Source organism: Procambarus clarkii, chromosome 31 (assembly GCF_040958095.1).
Source record: "Procambarus clarkii isolate CNS0578487 chromosome 31, FALCON_Pclarkii_2.0, whole genome shotgun sequence".
Lineage (NCBI taxonomy): Eukaryota > Metazoa > Arthropoda > Malacostraca > Decapoda > Cambaridae > Procambarus > Procambarus clarkii.
Genome location: NC_091180.1, coordinates 1,769,604 through 1,790,936, shown reverse-complemented (window position 1 = coordinate 1,790,936; position 21,333 = coordinate 1,769,604).

Below are 21,333 nucleotides of genomic sequence, written 5' to 3'. Positions count from 1 at the left end.
TCGACGCTTGAGCCATATTTTGAAGCCAAATTCGGGCTCTCTGCATGTATTCGCAGTTTGAAATTACGTCTTTTTATACCGAAAATATGCCATTTACTGAGAGCGGCGATGGATCACATTTTGCCAAAACCCTCCCTGCAGTTTTCAAAATATGGCAAATATCCCAAATTCGACGCTTGAGCCATATTTTGGAGCCAAATTCTGGCTCTCGGCATGTATTCCCAGTTTGAAATTATGACTTTAATACCAAAATTATGCCAATTACTGAAAGCGGCGATGGATCACATTTTGCTCAAATTCTCTCTGAAGTTTTCAAATTATCCCAAATTATTATTATTAATTTTTGCTGAGTAAGTATTTTCAGCCGGTATTATAGTGACAAATCCTCAAATTTGGTATAATAATGACTTTTTTCACGTTTTTCATGTAGTTTTATATTACGTAAATATATTCATTTTTACCAATATTTCGATACTATTTCATGTTGTATCACGATATATGATTTGGCCTTCAAATCTCAGATTTTCGCATAATATTGCATATTAAGCAAGTTTTCTTGCATTTTGCTTCGTACTAAAAATCATCGAATTCAGCAATATTTTGACGTTTATCATCCCCTTTTCCTTTATGTTATACAAACAAAATATCATCGAATTAGGCAATATTTTGCTGTTTTTCCACGTTTTTTTGAATTTTCAGTTTATGGCTTATAATTCATTAAATATACGATAAAAATGATGGAAACACATAATTGATTAGACATTAATCTTAAACACCTCATTTTCAATCAACTATTTGTTTCTCGTTAAAATACTGAGTAAGATATTGGAAAGGGAAGAAGTTCTGTTTTTATTGCAGATATCGACGTTTCAGCCGGATTAGAGCGGTTTTATGTGTACATCTTCCATCGGTTATATAAACGGAAAATCAGGAACATTTTAGTTATTTCTAATGAAAACACATTGATTTTTATCATTTGTATTTGAAACAACATTGTCATATGTCTTTTCTTGGATCTAAATAATACGAAACCTCGCTCTATGATTTGAAGTTAAAATCCTCATATATGGTAATATAGTGACAAATCCCCAAATTTGGTATAATAATGACTTTTTCACGTTTTTCATGAAGTTTGATATTGCGTAAATATATTCATTTTTACCAATATTTCGATACTATTTCATGTTGTATCACGATATGTGATTTGGCCTTCAAATCTCAGATTTTCGCATAATATTGCATTTTAAGCAAGTTTTCTTGCATTTTGTTTCTACTAAAAATCATCGAATTCAGCAATATTTTGACGTTTATCATCCCCTTTTCCTTTAAGTGATATAAACAAAATATCATCGAATTAGGCAATATTTTGCTGTTTTTCCACGTTTTTGTGAATTTTCAGTTTATTGTTATTAATTCATTAAATATACGATAAAAATGATGCAAACACGTAATTGATTAGACATTAATCTTAAACACATCATTTTCAATCAACTATTTGTTTCTCGTTAAAATACTGAGTAAGATATTGGAAAAGGGAGAAGTTCTGTTTTTATTGCATATATCGACGTTTCAGCCGGATTAGAGCGGTTTTACGTGTACATCTTCCATCGGTAATATAAACGGAAAATCAGGAACATTTTAGTTATTTCTAATGAAAACACATTGATTTTTATCATTTGTATTTGAAACAACATTGTCATATGTCTTTTCTTGGATGTAAGTAATACGAAACCTCGCTCTATGGTTTGAAGTTAAAATCCTCAAATATGGTAAATAAAGACTTTTTTCACGTTTTTCATGTAGTTTGATATTACGTAAATATATTCATTTTACCAATATTTCGATACTATTTCATGTTGTATCACGATATGTGATTTGGCCTCCAAATCTAAGATTTTCGCATAATATTGCATTTTAAGCAAGTTTTCTTGCATTTTGTTTCCTACTAAAAATCATCGAATTCAGCAATATTTTGACGTTTATCATCCCCTTTTCCTTTATGTGATACAAACAAAATATCATCGAATTAGGCAATATTATGCTGTTTTTCCACGTTTTTTTGAATTTTCAGTTTATTGTTATTAATTCATTAAATATACGATAAAAATGATGCAAACACATAATTGATTAGACATTAATCTTAAACACCTCATTTTCAATCAACTATTTGTTTCTCGTTAAAATACTGAGTAAGATATTGGAAAGGGGAGAAGTTCTGTTTTTATTGCATATATCGACGTTTCAGCCGGATTAGAACGGTTTTACGTGTACATCTTCCATCGGTAATATAAATGGAAAATCAGGAACATTTTAGTTAATTTTAATGAAAACACATTGATTTTCATCATTTGTATTGGAAGCAACATCTTTATACGTTTTTTCTAGGGTCTAAAAAATACGAAACGTCGTTCTATGATTCGAAGTTAAAATCCTCAAATTTGGTATAATAATGACTTTTTTCACGTTTTTCATGTAGTTTGATATTACGAAATATATTCAGTTTTACCAATATTTCGATACCATTTCATGTAGTATCACGATATGTGCTTTGGCCTCCAAATCTCAGATTTTCGTATAATATTGCATTTTAAGCAAGTTTTATTGCATTATGTTTCGTACTAAAAATCATCGAATTCAGCAATATTTTGACGTTTATCATCCCCTTTTCCTTTATGTGATATAAACAAAATATATTTCGAATTAGGCAATATTTTGCTGTTTTTCCACGTTTTTGTGAATTTTCAGTTTATTGCTATTAATTCATTAAATATACGATAAAAATGATGCAAACACATAATTGATTAGACATTAATCTTAAACACCTCATTTTCAATCAATTATTTGTTTCTCGTTAAAATACTGAGTAAGATATTGGAAAGGGGGGAAGTTCTGTTTTTATTGCAGATATCGACGTTTCAGCCGGATTAGAGCGGTTTTACGTGTACATCTTCCATCGGTTATGTAAACGGAAAATCAGGAACATTTTAGTTAATTCTAATGAAAACACATTGATTTTTATCATTTGTATTTGAAACAAAATTGTCATATGTCTTTTCTTGGATCTAAATAATACGAAACCTCGCTCTATGATTTGAAGTTAAAATCCTCAAATATGGTAATATAGTGACTTTTTCACGTTATTCATGTAGTGTGATTTTACGTATATATATTCGTTTTACCAATATTTCGATACTACTTCATGTTTTCCCACGATATCTTATTTAGCCTTCAAATCTCTGAATTTCGCAAATTTTGCATCTCTAAGCAAGTTTTCTTACATTTTGTTTGGTACTAAAAATCATCGAATTTAGCAATATTTTGACCTTTATCATCCCCTTTTCCTTATGTGATTTAAACAAAATATCATCGAATTAGGCCGTTTTTCCACGTTTTTGTGAATTTTCAGTTTATTGTTATTATTTCTTTAAATATACGATAAAAATTATGCAAACACATAATTGATCAGAAAATAACCTTAAATATTTCATTTTTAATCATCTATTTGTTTCTCGTTAAAATATTGAGTAAGATATTGAAAAGAGGAGAAGTTCTGTTTTTATTGCATATATCGACGTTTCAGCCGGATTAGAACGGTTTTACGTGTACATCTTCCATCGGTAATATAAATGGAAAATCAGTAACATTTTAGTTAATTTTAATGAAAACACATTGATTTTTATCATTTGTATTGGAAGCAACATCTTTATACGTTTTTTCTAGGGTCTAAAAAATACGAAACGTCGTTCTATGATTCGAAGCTAAAACCCTCAAATTTGGTATGATAATGACTTTTTTCACGTTTTTCATGTAGTTTGATATTACGAAATATATTCATTTTTACCAATATTTCGATAATATTTCATGTAGTATCACGATATGTGCTTTGGCCTCCAAATCTCAGATTTTCGTATAATATTGCATTTTAAGCAAGTTTTCTTGCATTATGTTTCGTATTAAAAATCATCGAATTCAGCAATATTTTGACGTTTATCATCCCCTTTTCCTTTATGTGATAGAAACAAAATATCATCGAATTAGGCAATATTTTGCTGTTTTTCCACGTTTTTGTGAATTTTCAGTTTATTGCTATTAATTCATTAAATATACGATAAAAATGATGCAAACACATAATTGATTAGACAATAATCTTAAACACCTCATTTTCAATCAACTATTTGTTTCTCTTTAAAATACTGAGTAAGATATTGGAAAGGGGAGAAAATCTGTTTTTATTGCAGATATCGACGTTTCAGCCGGATAAGAGCGGTTTTACGTGTACATCTTCCATTGGTTATGTAAACGGAAAATCAGGAACATTTTAGTTAATTCTAATGAAAACACATTGATTTTTATCATTTGTATTTGAAACAACATTGTCATATGTCTTTTCTTGGATCCAAATAATACGAAACCTCGCTCTATGATTTGAAGTTAAAATCCTCAAATATGGTAATATAGTGACTTTTTTCACGTTATTCATGTAGTGTGATTTTACGTATATATATTCGTTTAACCAATATTTCGATACTACTTCATGTTTTCCCACGATATGTTATTTAGCCTTCAAATCTCAGAATTTCGCAAATTTTGCATCTCTAAGCAAGTTTTCTTACATTTTGTTTTGTACTAAAAATCATCGAATTTAGCAATATTTTGACCTTTATCATCCCCTTTTCCTTATGTGATTTAATCAAAATATCATCGAATTAGGCCGTTTTTCCACGTTTTTGTGAATTTTCAGTTTATTGTTATTATTTCATTAAATATACGATAAAAATTATGCAAACACATAATTGATCAGAAAATAACCTTAAATACTTCATTTTCAAGCATCTTTTTGTTTCTCGTTAAAATACTGAGTAAGATATTGAAAAGAGGAGAAGTTCTGTTTCTATTGCATATATCGACGTTTCAGCCGGATTAGAACGGTTTTACGTGTACATCTTCCATCGGTAATATAAATGGAAAATCAGGAACATTTTAGTTAATTTTAATGAAAACACATTGATTTTCATCATTTGTATTGGAAGCAACATCTTTATACGTTTTTTCTAGGGTCTAAAAAATTCGAAACGTCGTTCTATGATTCGAAGTTAAAATCCTCAAATTTGGTATAATAATGACTTTTTTCACGTTTTTCATGTAGTTTGATATTACGAAATATATTCATTTTTACCAATATTCCAAACCATTTCATGTAGTATCACGATATGTGCTTTGGCCTCCAAATCTCAGATTTTCGTATAATATTGCATTTTAAGCAAGTTTTCTTGCATTATGTTTCGTACTAAAAATCATCGAATTCAGCAATATTTTGACGTTTATCATCCCCTTTTCCTTTATGTGATATAAACAAAATATCATCGAATTAGGCAATATTTTGCCGTTTTTCCACGTTTTTGTGAATTTTCAGTTTATTGTTATTATTTCATTAAATATACGATACAAATTATGCAAACACATAATTGATCAGAAAATAACCTTAAATACTTCATTTTCAAGCATTTATTTGTTTCTCGTTAAAATACTGAGTAAGATATTGAAAAGAGGAGAAGTTTTGTTTATATTGCATATATCGACGTTTCAGCCGGATTAGAACGGTTTTACGTATACATCTTCCATCGGTAATATAAATGGAAAATCAGGAACATTTTAGTTAATTTTAATGAAAACACATTGATTTTTATCATTTGTATTGGAAGCAACATCTTTATACGTTTTTTCTAGGGTTTAAAAAATACGAAACGTCGTTCTATGATTCGAAGTTAAAATCCTCAAATTTGGTATAATAATGACTTTTTTCACGTTTTTCATGTAGTTTGATATTACGAAATATATTCATTTTTACCAATATTCCAAACCATTTCATGTAGTATCACGATATGTGCTTTGGCCTCCAAATCTCATATTTTCGTATAATATTGCATTTTAAGCAAGTTTTCTTGCATTATGTTTCGTACTAAAAATCATCGAATTCAGCAATATTTTGACGTTTATCATCCCCTTTTCCTTTATGTGATATAAACAAAATATCATCGAATTAGGCAATATTTTGCTGTTTTTCCACGTTTTTGTGAATTTTCAGTTTATTGCTATTAATTCATTAAATATACGATAAAAATGATGCAAACACATAATTGATTAGACATTAATCTTAAACACCTCATTTTCAATCAATTATTTGTTTCTCGTTAAAATACTGAGTAAGATATTGGAAATGGGGGAAGTTCTGTTTTTATTGCAGATATCGACGTTTCAGCCGGATTAGAGCGGTTTTACGTGTACATCTTCCATCGGTTATGTAAACGGAAAATCAGGAACATTTTAGTTAATTCTAATGAAAACACATTGAATTTTATCATTTGTATTTGAAACAAAATTGTCATATGTCTTTTCTTGGATCTAAATAATACGAAACCTCGCTCTATGATTTGAAGTTAAAATCCTCAAATATGGTAATATAGTGACTTTTTCACGTTATTCATGTAGTGTGATTTTACGTATATATATTCGTTTTACCAATATCTCGATACTACTTCATGTTTTCCCACGATATGTTATTTAGCCTTCAAATCTCAGAATTTCGCAAATTTTGCATCTCTAAGCAAGTTTTCTTACATTTTGTTTTGTACTAAAAATCATCGAATTTAGCAATATTTTGACCTTTATCATCCCCTTTTCCTTATGTGATTTAAACAAAATATCATCAAATTAGGCCGTTTTTCCACGTTTTTGTGAATTTTCAGTTTATTGTTATTATTTCATTAAATATACGATACAAATTATGCAAACACATAATTGATCAGAAAATAACCTTAAATACTTCATTTTCAAGCATCTATTTGTTTCTCGTTAAAATACTGAGTAAGATATTGAAAAGAGGAGAAGTTTTGTTTATATTGCATATATCGACGTTTCAGCCGGATTAGAACGGTTTTACGTATACATCTTCCATCGGTAATATAAATGGAAAATCAGGAACATTTTAGTTAATTTTAATGAAAACACATTGATTTTTATCATTTGTATTGGAAGCAACATCTTTATACGTTTTTTCTAGGGTCTAAAAAAATACGAAACGTCGTTCTATGATTCGAAGTTAAAATCCTCAAATTTGGTATAATAATGACTTTTTTCACGTTTTTCATGTAGTTTGATATTACGAAATATATTCATTTTTACCAATATTTCGATACCATTTCATGTAGTATCACGATATGTGCTTTGGCCTCCAAATCTCAGATTTTCGTATAATATTGCATTTTAAGCAAGTTTTCTTGCATTATGTTTCGTACTAAAAATCATCGAATTCAGCAATATTTTGACGTTTATCATCCCCTTTTCCTTTATGTGATATAAACAAAATATCATCGAATTAGGCAATATTTTGCTGTTTTTCCACGTTTTTGTGAATTTTCAGTTTATTGCTATTAATTCTTTAAATATACGATAAAAATGATGCAAACACATAATTGATTAGACATTAATCTTAAACACCTCATTTTCAATCAATTATTTGTTTCTCGTTAAAATACTGAGTAAGATATTGGAAAGGGGGGAAGTTCTGTTTTTATTGCAGATATCGACGTTTCAGCCGGATTAGAGCGGTTTTACGTGTACATCTTCCATCGGTTATGTAAACGGAAAATCATGAACATTTTAGTTAATTCTAATGAAAACACATTGATTTTTATCATTTGTATTTGAAACAAAATTGTCATATGTCTTTTCTTGGATCTAAATAATACGAAACCTCGCTCTATGATTTGAAGTTAAAATCCTCAAATATGGTAATATAGTGACTTTTTCACGTTATTCATGTAGTGTGATTTTACGTATATATATTCGTTTTACCAATATTTCGATACTACTTCATGTTTTCCCACGATATGTTATTTAGCCTTCAAATCTCAGAATTTCGCAAATTTTGCATCTCTAAGCAAGTTTTCTTACATTTTGTTTTGTACTAAAAATCATCGAATTTAGCAATATTTTGACCTTTATCATCCCCTTTTCCTTATGTGATTTAAACAAAATATCATCGAATTAGCCCGTTTTTCCACGTTTTTGTGAATTTTCAGTTTATTGTTATTATTTCATTAAATATACGATAAAAATTATGCAAACACATAATTGATCAGAAAATAACCTTAAATATTTCATTTTCAATCATTTATTTGTTTCTCGTTAAAATACTGAGTAAGATATTGAAAAGAGGAGAAGTTCTGTTTTTATTGCATATATCGACGTTTCAGCCGGATTAGAACGGTTTTACGTGTACATCTTCCATCGGTAATATAAATGGAAAATCAGGAACATTTTAGTTAATTTTAATGAAAACACATTGATTTTTATCATTTGTATTGGAAGCAACATCTTTATACGTTTTTTCTAGGGTCTAAAAAATACGAAACGTCGTTCTATGATTCGAAGTTAAAACCCTCAAATTTGGTATAATAATGACTTTTTTCACGTTTTTCATGTAGTTTGATATTACGAAATATATTCAGTTTTACCAATATTTCGATACCATTTCATGTAGTATCACGATATGTGCTTTGGCCTCCAAATCTCAGATTTTCGTATAATATTGCATTTTAAGCAAGTTTTCTTGCATTATGTTTCGTACTAAAAATCATCGAATTCAGCAATATTTTGACGTTTATCATCCCCTTTTCCTTTATGTGATATAAACAAAATATCATCGAATTAGGCAATATTTTGCGGTTTTTCCACGTTTTTGTGAATTTTCAGTTTATTGCTATTAATTCATTAAATATACGATAAAAATGATGCAAACACATAATTGATTAGACATTAATCTTAAACACCTCATTTTCAGTCAATTATTTGTTTCTCGTTAAAATACTGAGTAAGATATTGGAAAGGTGGGAAGTTCTGTTTTTATTGCAGATATCGACGTTTCAGCCGGATTAGAGCGGTTTTACGTGTACATCTTCCATCGGTTATGTAAACGGAAAATCATGAACATTTTAGTTAATTCTAATGAAAACACATTGATTTTTATCATTTGTATTTGAAACAAAATTGTCATATGTCTTTTCTTGGATCTAAATAATACGAAACCTCGCTCTATGATTTGAAGTTAAAATCCTCAAATATGGTAATATAGTGACTTTTTCACGTTATTCATGTAGTGTGATTTTACGTATATATATTCGTTTTACCAATATTTCGATACTACTTCATGTTTTCCCACGATATGTTATTTAGCCTTCAAATCTCAGAATTTCGCAAATTTTGCATCTCTAAGCAAGTTTTCTTACATTTTGTTTTGTACTAAAAATCATCGAATTTAGCAATATTTTGACCTTTATCATCCCCTTTTCCTTATGTGATTTAAACAAAATATCATCGAATTAGCCCGTTTTTCCACGTTTTTGTGAATTTTCAGTTTATTGTTATTATTTCATTAAATATACGATAAAAATTATGCAAACACATAATTGATCAGAAAATAACCTTAAATATTTCATTTTCAATCATTTATTTGTTTCTCGTTAAAATACTGAGTAAGATATTGAAAAGAGGAGAAGTTCTGTTTTTATTGCATATATCGACGTTTCAGCCGGATTAGAACGGTTTTACGTGTACATCTTCCATCGGTAATATAAATGGAAAATCGGAACATTTTTGTTAATTTTAATGAAAACACATTGATTTTTATCATTTGTATTGGAAGCAACATCTTTATACGTTTTTTCTAGGGTCTAAAAAATACGAAACGTCGTTCTATGATTCGAAGTTAAAACCCTCAAATTTGGTATAATAATGACTTTTTTCACGTTTTTCATGTAGTTTGATATTACGAAATATATTCAGTTTTACCAATATTTCGATACCATTTCATGTAGTATCACGATATGTGCTTTGGCCTCCAAATCTCAGATTTTCGTATAATATTGCATTTTAAGCAAGTTTTCTTGCATTATGTTTCGTACTAAAAATCATCGAATTCAGCAATATTTTGACGTTTATCATCCCCTTTTCCTTTATGTGATATAAACAAAATATCATCGAATTAGGCAATATTTTGCGGTTTTTCCACGTTTTTGTGAATTTTCAGTTTATTGCTATTAATTCATTAAATATACGATAAAAATGATGCAAACACATAATTGATTAGACATTAATCTTAAACACCTCATTTTCAGTCAATTATTTGTTTCTCGTTAAAATACTGAGTAAGATATTGGAAAGGTGGGAAGTTCTGTTTTTATTGCAGATATCGACGTTTCAGCCGGATTAGAGCGGTTTTACGTGTACATCTTCCATCGGTTATGTAAACGGAAAATCATGAACATTTTAGTTAATTCTAATGAAAACACATTGATTTTTATCATTTGTATTTGAAACAAAATTGTCATATGTCTTTTCTTGGATCTAAATAATACGAAACCTCGCTCTATGATTTGAAGTTAAAATCCTCAAATATGGTAATATAGTGACTTTTTCACGTTATTCATGTAGTGTGATTTTACGTATATATATTCGTTTTACCAATATTTCGATACTACTTCATGTTTTCCCACGATATGTTATTTAGCCTTCAAATCTCAGAATTTCGCAAATTTTGCATCTCTAAGCAAGTTTTCTTACATTTTGTTTTGTACTAAAAATCATCGAATTTATCAATATTTTGATCTTTATCATCCCCTTTTTCTTATGTGATTTAAACAAAATATCATCGAATTAGGCCGTTTTTCCACGTTTTTGTGAATTTTCAGTTTATTGTTATTATTTCATTAAATATACGATAAAAATTATGCAAACACATAATTGATCAGAAAATAACCTTAAATATTTCATTTTCAATCATCTATTTGTTTCTCGTTAAAATACTGAGTAAGATATTGAAAAGAGAAGTTCTGTTTTTATTGCATATATCGACGTTTCAGCCGGATTAGAACGGTTTTACGTGTACATCTTCCATCGGTAATATAAATGGAAAATCAGGAACATTTTAGTTAATTTTAATGAAAACAAATTGATTTTTATCATTTGTATTGGAAGCAACATCTTTATACGTTTTTTCTAGGGTCTAAAAAATACGAAACGTCGTTCTAAGATTCGAAGTTAAAATCCTCAAATTTGGTATAATAATGACTTTTTTCAGGTTTTTCATGTAGTTTGATATTAGGAAATATATTCAGTTTTACCAATATTTCGATACCATTTCATGTAGTATCACGATATGTGCTTTGGCCTCCAAATCTCAGATTTTCGTATAATATTGCATTTTAAGCAAGTTTTCTTGCATTATGTTTCGTACTAAAAATCATCGAATTCAGCAATATTTTGACGTTTATCATCCCCTTTTCCTTTATGTGATATAAACAAAATATCATCGAATTAGGCAATATTTTGCTGTTTTTCCACGTTTTTGTGAATTTCAGTTTATTGCTATTAATTCTTTAAATATACGATAAAAATGATGCAAACACATAATTGATTAGACATTAATCTTACACACCTCATTTTCAATCAATTATTTGTTTCTCGTTAAAATACTGAGTAAGATATTGGAAAGGGGGGAAGTTCTGTTTTTATTGCAGATATCGACGTTTCAGCCGGATTAGAGCGGTTTTACGTGTACATCTTCCATCGGTTATGTAAACGGAAAATCAGGAACATTTTAGTTAATTCTAATGAAAACACATTGATTTTTATCATTTGTATTTGAAACAAAATTGTCATATGTCTTTTCTTGGATCTAAATAATACGAAACCTCGCTCTATGATTTGAAGATAAAATCCTCAAATATGGTAATATAGTGACTTTTTCACGTTATTCATGTAGTGTGATTTTACGTATATATATTCGTTTTACCAATATTTCGATACTACTTCATGTTTTCCCACGATATGTTATTTAGCCTTCAAATCTCAGAATTTCGCAAATTTTGCATCTCTAAGCAAGTTTTCTTACATTTTGTTTTGTACTAAAAATCATCGAATTTAGCAATATTTTGACCTTTATCATCCCCTTTTCCTTATGTGATTTAAACAAAATATCATCGAATTAGGCCGTTTTTCCACGTTTTTGTGAATTTTCAGTTTATTGTTATTATTTCATTAAATATACGATAAAAATTATGCAAACACATAATTGATCAGAAAATAACCTTAAATATTTCATTTTCAATCATCTATTTGTTTCTCGTTAAAATACTGAGTAAGATATTGAAAAGAGGAGAAGTTTTGTTTTTATTGCATATATCGACGTTTCAGCCGGATTAAAACGGTTTTACGTGTACATCTTCCATCGGTAATATAAATGGAAAATCAGGAACATTTTAGTTAATTTTAATGAAAACACATTGATTTTTATCATTTGTATTGGAAGCAACATCTTTATACGTTTTTTCTAGGGTCTAAAAAATACGAAACGTCGTTCTATGATTCGAAGTTAAAACCCTCAAATTTGGTATAATAATGACTTTTTTCACGTTTTTCATGTAGTTTGATATTACGAAATATATTCATTTTTACCAATATTTCGATAATATTTCATGTAGTATCACGATATGTGCTTTGGCCTCCAAATCTCAGATTTTCGTATAATATTGCATTTTAAGCAAGTTTTCTTGCATTATGTTTCGTACTAAAAATCATCGAATTCAGCAATATTTTGACGTTTATCATCCCCTTTTCCTTTATGTGATATAAACAAAATATCATCGAATTAGGCAATATTTTGCTGTTTTTCCACGTTTTTGTGAATTTTCAGTTTATTGCTATTAATTCATTAAATATACGATAAAAATGATGCAAACGCAAAATTGATTAGACATTAATCTTAAACACCTCATTTTCAATCAATTATTTGTTTCTCGTTAAAATACTGAGTAAGATATTGGAAAGGGGGAAGTTCTGTTTTTATTGCAGATATCGACGTTTCAGCCGGATTAGAGCGGTTTTACGTGTACATCTTCCATCGGTTATGTAAACGGAAAATCAGGAACATTTTAGTTAATTTTAATGAAAACACATTGATTTTTATCATTTGTATTGGAAGCAACATCTTTATACGTTTTTTCTAGGGTCTAAAAAATACGATACGTCGTTCTATGATTCGAAGTTAAAATCCTCAAATTTGGTATAATAATGACTTTTTTCACGTTTTTCATGTAGTTTGATATTACGAAATATATTCGTTTTTACCAATATTTCGATACCATTTCATGTAGTATCACAATATGTGCTTTGGCCTCCAAATCTCAGATTTTCGTATAATATTGCATTTTAAGCAAGTTTTCTTGCATTATGTTTCGTACTAAAAATCATCGAATTCAGCAATATTTTGACGTTCATCATCCCCTTTTCCTTTATGTAATATAAACAAAATATCATCGAATTAGGCAATATTTTGCTGTTTTTCCACGTTTTTGTGAATTTTCCCCTTTTCCTTATGCTATTAATTCATTAAATATACGATAAAAATGATGCAAACACATAATTGATTAGACATTAATCTTAAACACCTCATTTTCAATCAATTATTTGTTTCTCGTTAAAATACTGAGTAAGATATTGGAAAGGGGGGAAGTTCTGTTTTTATTGCAGATATCGACGTTTCAGCCGGATTAGAGCGGTTTTACGTGTACATCTTCCATCGGTTATGTAAACGGAAAATCAGGAACATTTTAGTTAATTCTAATGAAAACACATTGATTTTTATCATTTGTATTTGAAACAAAATTGTCATATGTCTTTTCTTGGATCTAAATAATACGAAACCTCGCTCTATGATTTGAAGATAAAATCCTCAAATATGGTAATATAGTGACTTTTTCACGTTATTCATGTAGTGTGATTTTACGTATATATATTCGTTTTACCAATATTTCGATACTACTTCATGTTTTCCCACGATATGTTATTTAGCCTTCAAATCTCAGAATTTCGCAAATTTTGCATCTCTAAGCAAGTTTTCTTACATTTTGTTTTGTACTAAAAATCATCGAATTTAGCAATATTTTGACCTTTATCATCCCCTTTTCCTTATGTGATTTAAACAAAATATCATCGAATTAGGCCGTTTTTCCACGTTTTTGTGAATTTTCAGTTTATTGTTATTATTTCATTAAATATACGATAAAAATTATGCAAACACATAATTGATCAGAAAATAACCTTAAATATTTCATTTTCAATCGTCTATTTGTTTCTCGTTAAAATACTGAGTAAGATATTGAAAAGAGGAGAAGTTCTGTTTTTATTGCATATATCGACGTTTCAGCCGGATTAAAACGGTTTAACGTGTACATCTTCCATCGGTAATATAAATGGAAAATCAGGAACATTTTAGTTAATTTTAATGAAAACACATTGATTTTTATCATTTGTATTGGAAGCAACATCTTTATACGTTTTTTCTAGGGTCTAAAAAATACGAAACGTCGTTCTATGATTCGAAGTTAAAACCCTCAAATTTGGTATAATAATGACTTTTTTCACGTTTTTCATGTAGTTTGATATTACGAAATATATTCATTTTTACCAATATTTCGATAATATTTCATGTAGTATCACGATATGTGCTTTGGCCTCCAAATCTCAGATTTTCGTATAATATTGCATTTTAAGCAAGTTTTCTTGCATTATGTTTCGTACTAAAAATCATCGAATTCAGCAATATTTTGACGTTTATCATCCCCTTTTCCTTTATGTGATATAAACAAAATATCATCGAATTAGGCAATATTTTGCTGTTTTTCCACGTTTTTGTGAATTTCAGTTTATTGCTATTAATTCTTTAAATATACGATAAAAATGATGCAAACACATAATTGATTAGACATTAATCTTACACACCTCATTTTCAATCAATTATTTGTTTCTCGTTAAAATACTGAGTAAGATATTGGAAAGGGGGGAAGTTCTGTTTTTATTGCAGATATCGACGTTTCAGCCGGATTAGAGCGGTTTTACGTGTACATCTTCCATCGGTTATGTAAACGGAAAATCAGGAACATTTTAGTTAATTCTAATGAAAACACATTGATTTTTATCATTTGTATTTGAAACAAAATTGTCATATGTCTTTTCTTGGATCTAAATAATACGAAACCTCGCTCTATGATTTGAAGATAAAATCCTCAAATATGGTAATATAGTGACTTTTTCACGTTATTCATGTAGTGTGATTTTACGTATATATATTCGTTTTACCAATATTTCGATACTACTTCATGTTTTCCCACGATATGTTATTTAGCCTTCAAATCTCAGAATTTCGCAAATTTTGCATCTCTAAGCAAGTTTTCTTACATTTTGTTTTGTACTAAAAATCATCGAATTTAGCAATATTTTGACCTTTATCATCCCCTTTTCCTTATGTGATTTAAACAAAATATCATCGAATTAGGCCGTTTTTCCACGTTTTTGTGAATTTTCAGTTTATTGTTATTATTTCATTAAATATACGATAAAAATTATGCAAACACATAATTGATCAGAAAATAACCTTAAATATTTCATTTTCAATCATCTATTTGTTTCTCGTTAAAATACTGAGTAAGATATTGAAAAGAGGAGAAGTTTTGTTTTTATTGCATATATCGACGTTTCAGCCGGATTAAAACGGTTTTACGTGTACATCTTCCATCGGTAATATAAATGGAAAATCAGGAACATTTTAGTTAATTTTAATGAAAACACATTGATTTTTATCATTTGTATTGGAAGCAACATCTTTATACGTTTTTTCTAGGGTCTAAAAAATACGAAACGTCGTTCTATGATTCGAAGTTAAAACCCTCAAATTTGGTATAATAATGACTTTTTTCACGTTTTTCATGTAGTTTGATATTACGAAATATATTCATTTTTACCAATATTTCGATAATATTTCATGTAGTATCACGATATGTGCTTTGGCCTCCAAATCTCAGATTTTCGTATAATATTGCATTTTAAGCAAGTTTTCTTGCATTATGTTTCGTACTAAAAATCATCGAATTCAGCAATATTTTGACGTTTATCATCCCCTTTTCCTTTATGTGATATAAACAAAATATCATCGAATTAGGCAATATTTTGCTGTTTTTCCACGTTTTTGTGAATTTTCAGTTTATTGCTATTAATTCATTAAATATACGATAAAAATGATGCAAACGCAAAATTGATTAGACATTAATCTTAAACACCTCATTTTCAATCAATTATTTGTTTCTCGTTAAAATACTGAGTAAGATATTGGAAAGGGGGAAGTTCTGTTTTTATTGCAGATATCGACGTTTCAGCCGGATTAGAGCGGTTTTACGTGTACATCTTCCATCGGTTATGTAAACGGAAAATCAGGAACATTTTAGTTAATTTTAATGAAAACACATTGATTTTTATCATTTGTATTGGAAGCAACATCTTTATACGTTTTTTCTAGGGTCTAAAAAATACGATACGTCGTTCTATGATTCGAAGTTAAAATCCTCAAATTTGGTATAATAATGACTTTTTTCACGTTTTTCATGTAGTTTGATATTACGAAATATATTCGTTTTTACCAATATTTCGATACCATTTCATGTAGTATCACAATATGTGCTTTGGCCTCCAAATCTCAGATTTTCGTATAATATTGCATTTTAAGCAAGTTTTCTTGCATTATGTTTCGTACTAAAAATCATCGAATTCAGCAATATTTTGACGTTCATCATCCCCTTTTCCTTTATGTAATATAAACAAAATATCATCGAATTAGGCAATATTTTGCTGTTTTTCCACGTTTTTGTGAATTTTCCCCTTTTCCTTATGCTATTAATTCATTAAATATACGATAAAAATGATGCAAACACATAATTGATTAGACATTAATCTTAAACACCTCATTTTCAATCAATTATTTGTTTCTCGTTAAAATACTGAGTAAGATATTGGAAAGGGGGGAAGTTCTGTTTTTATTGCAGATATCGACGTTTCAGCCGGATTAGAGCGGTTTTACGTGTACATCTTCCATCGGTTATGTAAACGGAAAATCAGGAACATTTTAGTTAATTCTAATGAAAACACATTGATTTTTATCATTTGTATTTGAAACAAAATTGTCATATGTCTTTTCTTGGATCTAAATAATACGAAACCTCGCTCTATGATTTGAAGATAAAATCCTCAAATATGGTAATATAGTGACTTTTTCACGTTATTCATGTAGTGTGATTTTACGTATATATATTCGTTTTACCAATATTTCGATACTACTTCATGTTTTCCCACGATATGTTATTTAGCCTTCAAATCTCAGAATTTCGCAAATTTTGCATCTCTAAGCAAGTTTTCTTACATTTTGTTTTGTACTAAAAATCATCGAATTTAGCAATATTTTGACCTTTATCATCCCCTTTTCCTTATGTGATTTAAACAAAATATCATCGAATTAGGCCGTTTTTCCACGTTTTTGTGAATTTTCAGTTTATTGTTATTATTTCATTAAATATACGATAAAAATTATGCAAACACATAATTGATCAGAAAATAACCTTAAATATTTCATTTTCAATCGTCTATTTGTTTCTCGTTAAAATACTGAGTAAGATATTGAAAAGAGGAGAAGTTCTGTTTTTATTGCATATATCGACGTTTCAGCCGGATTAAAACGGTTTAACGTGTACATCTTCCATCGGTAATATAAATGGAAAATCAGGAACATTTTAGTTAATTTTAATGAAAACACATTGATTTTTATCATTTGTATTGGAAGCAACATCTTTATACGTTTTTTCTAGGGTCTAAAAAATACGAAACGTCGTTCTATGATTCGAAGTTAAAACCCTCAAATTTGGTATAATAATGACTTTTTTCACGTTTTTCATGTAGTTTGATATTACGAAATATATTCATTTTTACCAATATTTCGATAATATTTCATGTAGTATCACGATATGTGCTTTGGCCTCCAAATCTCAGATTTTCGTATAATATTGCATTTTAAGCAAGTTTTCTTGCATTATGTTTCGTACTAAAAATCATCGAATTCAGCAATATTTTGACGTTTATCATCCCCTTTTCCTTTATGTGATATAAACAAAATATCATCGAATTAGGCAATATTTTGCTGTTTTTCCACGTTTTTGTGAATTTTCAGTTTATTGCTATTAATTCATTAAATATACGATAAAAATGATGCAAACGCAAAATTGATTAGACATTAATCTTAAACACCTCATTTTCAATCAATTATTTGTTTCTCGTTAAAATACTGAGTAAGATATTGGAAAGGTGGAAGTTCTGTTTTTATTGCAGATATCGACGTTTCAGCCGGATTAGAGCGGTTTTACGTGTACATCTTCCATCGGTTATGTAAACGGAAAATCAGGAACATTTTAGTTAATTTTAATGAAAACACATTGATTTTTATCATTTGTATTGGAAGCAACATCTTTATACGTTTTTTCTAGGGTCTAAAACATACGATACGTCGTTCTATGATTCGAAGTTAAAATCCTCAAATTTGGTATAATAATGACTTTTTTCACGTTTTTCATGTAGTTTGATATTACGAAATATATTCGTTTTTACCAATATTTCGATACCATTTCATGTAGTATCACGATATGTGCTTTGGCCTCCAAATCTCAGATTTTCGTATAATATTGCATTTTAAGCAAGTTTTCTTGCATTATGTTTCGTACTAAAAATCATCGAATTCAGAAATATTTTGACGTTCATCATCCCCTTTTCCTTTATGTAATATAAACAAAATATCATCGAATTAGGCAATATTTTGCTGTTTTTCCACGTTTTTGTGAATTTTCCCCTTTTCCTTATGCTATTAATTCATTAAATATACGATAAAAATGATGCAAACACATAATTGATTAGACATTAATCTTAAACACCTCATTTTCAATCAATTATTTGTTTCTCGTTAAAATACTGAGTAAGATATTGGAAAGGGGGGAAGTTCTGTTTTTATTGCAGATATCGACGTTTCAGCCGGATTAGAGCGGTTTTACGTGTACATCTTCCATCGGTTATGTAAACGGAAAATCAGGAACATTTTAGTTAATTCTAATGAAAACACGTTGATTTTTATCATTTGTATTTGAAACAAAATTGTCATATGTCTTTTCTTGGATCTAAATAATACGAAACCTCGCTCTATGATTTGTAGTTAAAATCCTCATATATGGTAATATAGTGACTTTTTCACGTTATTCATGTAGTGTGATTTTACGTATATATATTCGTTTTACCAATATTTCAATACTACTTCATGTTTTCCCACGATATGTTATTTAGCCTTCAAATCTCAGAATTTCGCAAATTTTGCTTCTCTAAGCAAGTTTTCTTACATTTTGTTTTGTACTAAAAATCATCGAATTTAGCAATATTTTGACCTTTATCATCCCCTTTTCCTTATGTGATTTAAACAAAATATCATCGAATTAGGCCGTTTTTCCACGTTTTTGTGAATTTTCAGTTTATTGTTATTATTTCATTAAATATACGATAAAAATTATGCAAACACATAATTGATCAGAAAATAACCTTAAATATTTCATTTTCAATTATCTATTTGTTTTCGTTAAAATACTGAGTAAGATATTGAAAAGAGGAGAAGTTCTGTTTTTATTGCATATATCGACGTTTCAGCCGGATTAGAACGGTTTTACGTGTACATCTTCCATCGGTAATATAAATGGAAAATCAGGAACATTTTAGTTAATTTTAATGAAAACACATTGATTTTTATCATTTGTATTGGAAGCAACATCTTTATACGTTTTTTCTAGGATCTAAAAAATACGAAACGTCGTTCTATGATTCGAAGCTAAAACCCTCAAATTTAGTATAATAATGACTTTTTTCACGTTTTTCATGTAGTTTGATATTACGAAATATATTCATTTTTACCAATATTTCGATAATATTTCATGTAGTATCACGATATGTGCTTTGGCCTCCAAATATCAGATTTTCGTATAATATTGCATTTTAAGCAAGTTTTCTTGCATTATGTTTCGTACTAAAAATCATCGAATTCAGCAATATTTTGACGTTTATCATCCCCTTTTCCTTTATGTGATATAAACAAAATATCATCGAATTAGGCAATATTTTGCTGTTTTTCCACGTTTTTGTGAATTTTCAGTTTATTGCTATTAATTCATTAAATATACGATAAAAATGATGCAAACGCAAAATTGATTAGACATTAATCTTAAACACCTCATTTTCAATCAATTATTTGTTTCTCGTTTAAATACTGAGTAAGATATTGAAAAGAGGAGAAGTTCTGTTTTTATTGCATATATCGACGTTTCAGCCGGATTAGAACGGTTTTACGTGTACATCTTCCATCGGTAATATAAATGGAATATCAGGAACATTTTAGTTAATTTTAATGAAAACACATTGATTTTTATCATTTGTATTGGAAGCAACATCTTTATACGTTTTTTCTAGGGTCTAAAAAATACGAAACGTCGTTCTATGATTCGAAGTTAAAATCTTCAAATTTGGTATAATAATGACTTTTTTCACGTTTTTCATGTAGTTTGATATTACGAAATATATTCGTTTTTACCAATATTTCGATACCATTTCATGTAGTATCACGATATGTGCTTTGGCCTCCAAATCTCAGATTTTCGTATAATATTGCATTTTAAGCAAGTTTTCTTGCATTATGTTTCGTACTAAAAATCATCGAATTCAGCAATATTTTGACGTTTATCATGCCTTTTTCCTTTATGTGATATATACAAAATATCATCGAATTAGGCAATATTTTGCTGTTTTTCCACGTTTTTGTGAATTTTCAGTTTATTGCTATTAATTCATTATATATACGATAAAAATGATGCAAACACATAATTGATTAGACATTAATCTTAAACACCTCATTTTCAATCAATTATTTGTTTCTCGTTAAAATACTGAGTAAGATATTGGAAAGGGGGGAAGTTCTGTTTTTATTGCAGATATCGACGTTTCAGCCGGATTAGAGCGGTTTTACGTGTACATCTTCCATCGGTTATGTAAACGGAAAATCAGGAACATTTTAGTTAATTCTAATGAAAACACATTGAATTTTATCATTTGTATTTGAAACAAAATTGTCATATGTCTTTTCTTGGATCTAAATAATACGAAACCTCGCTCTATGATTTGAAGTTAAAATCCTCAAATATGGTAATATAGTGACTTTTTCACGTTATTCATGTAGTGTGATTTAACGTATATATATTCGTTTTACCAATATTTCAATACTACTTCATGTTTTCCCACGATATGTTATTTAGCCTTCAAATCTCAGAATTTCGCAAATTTTGCATCTCTAAGCAAGTTTTCTTACATTTTGTTTTG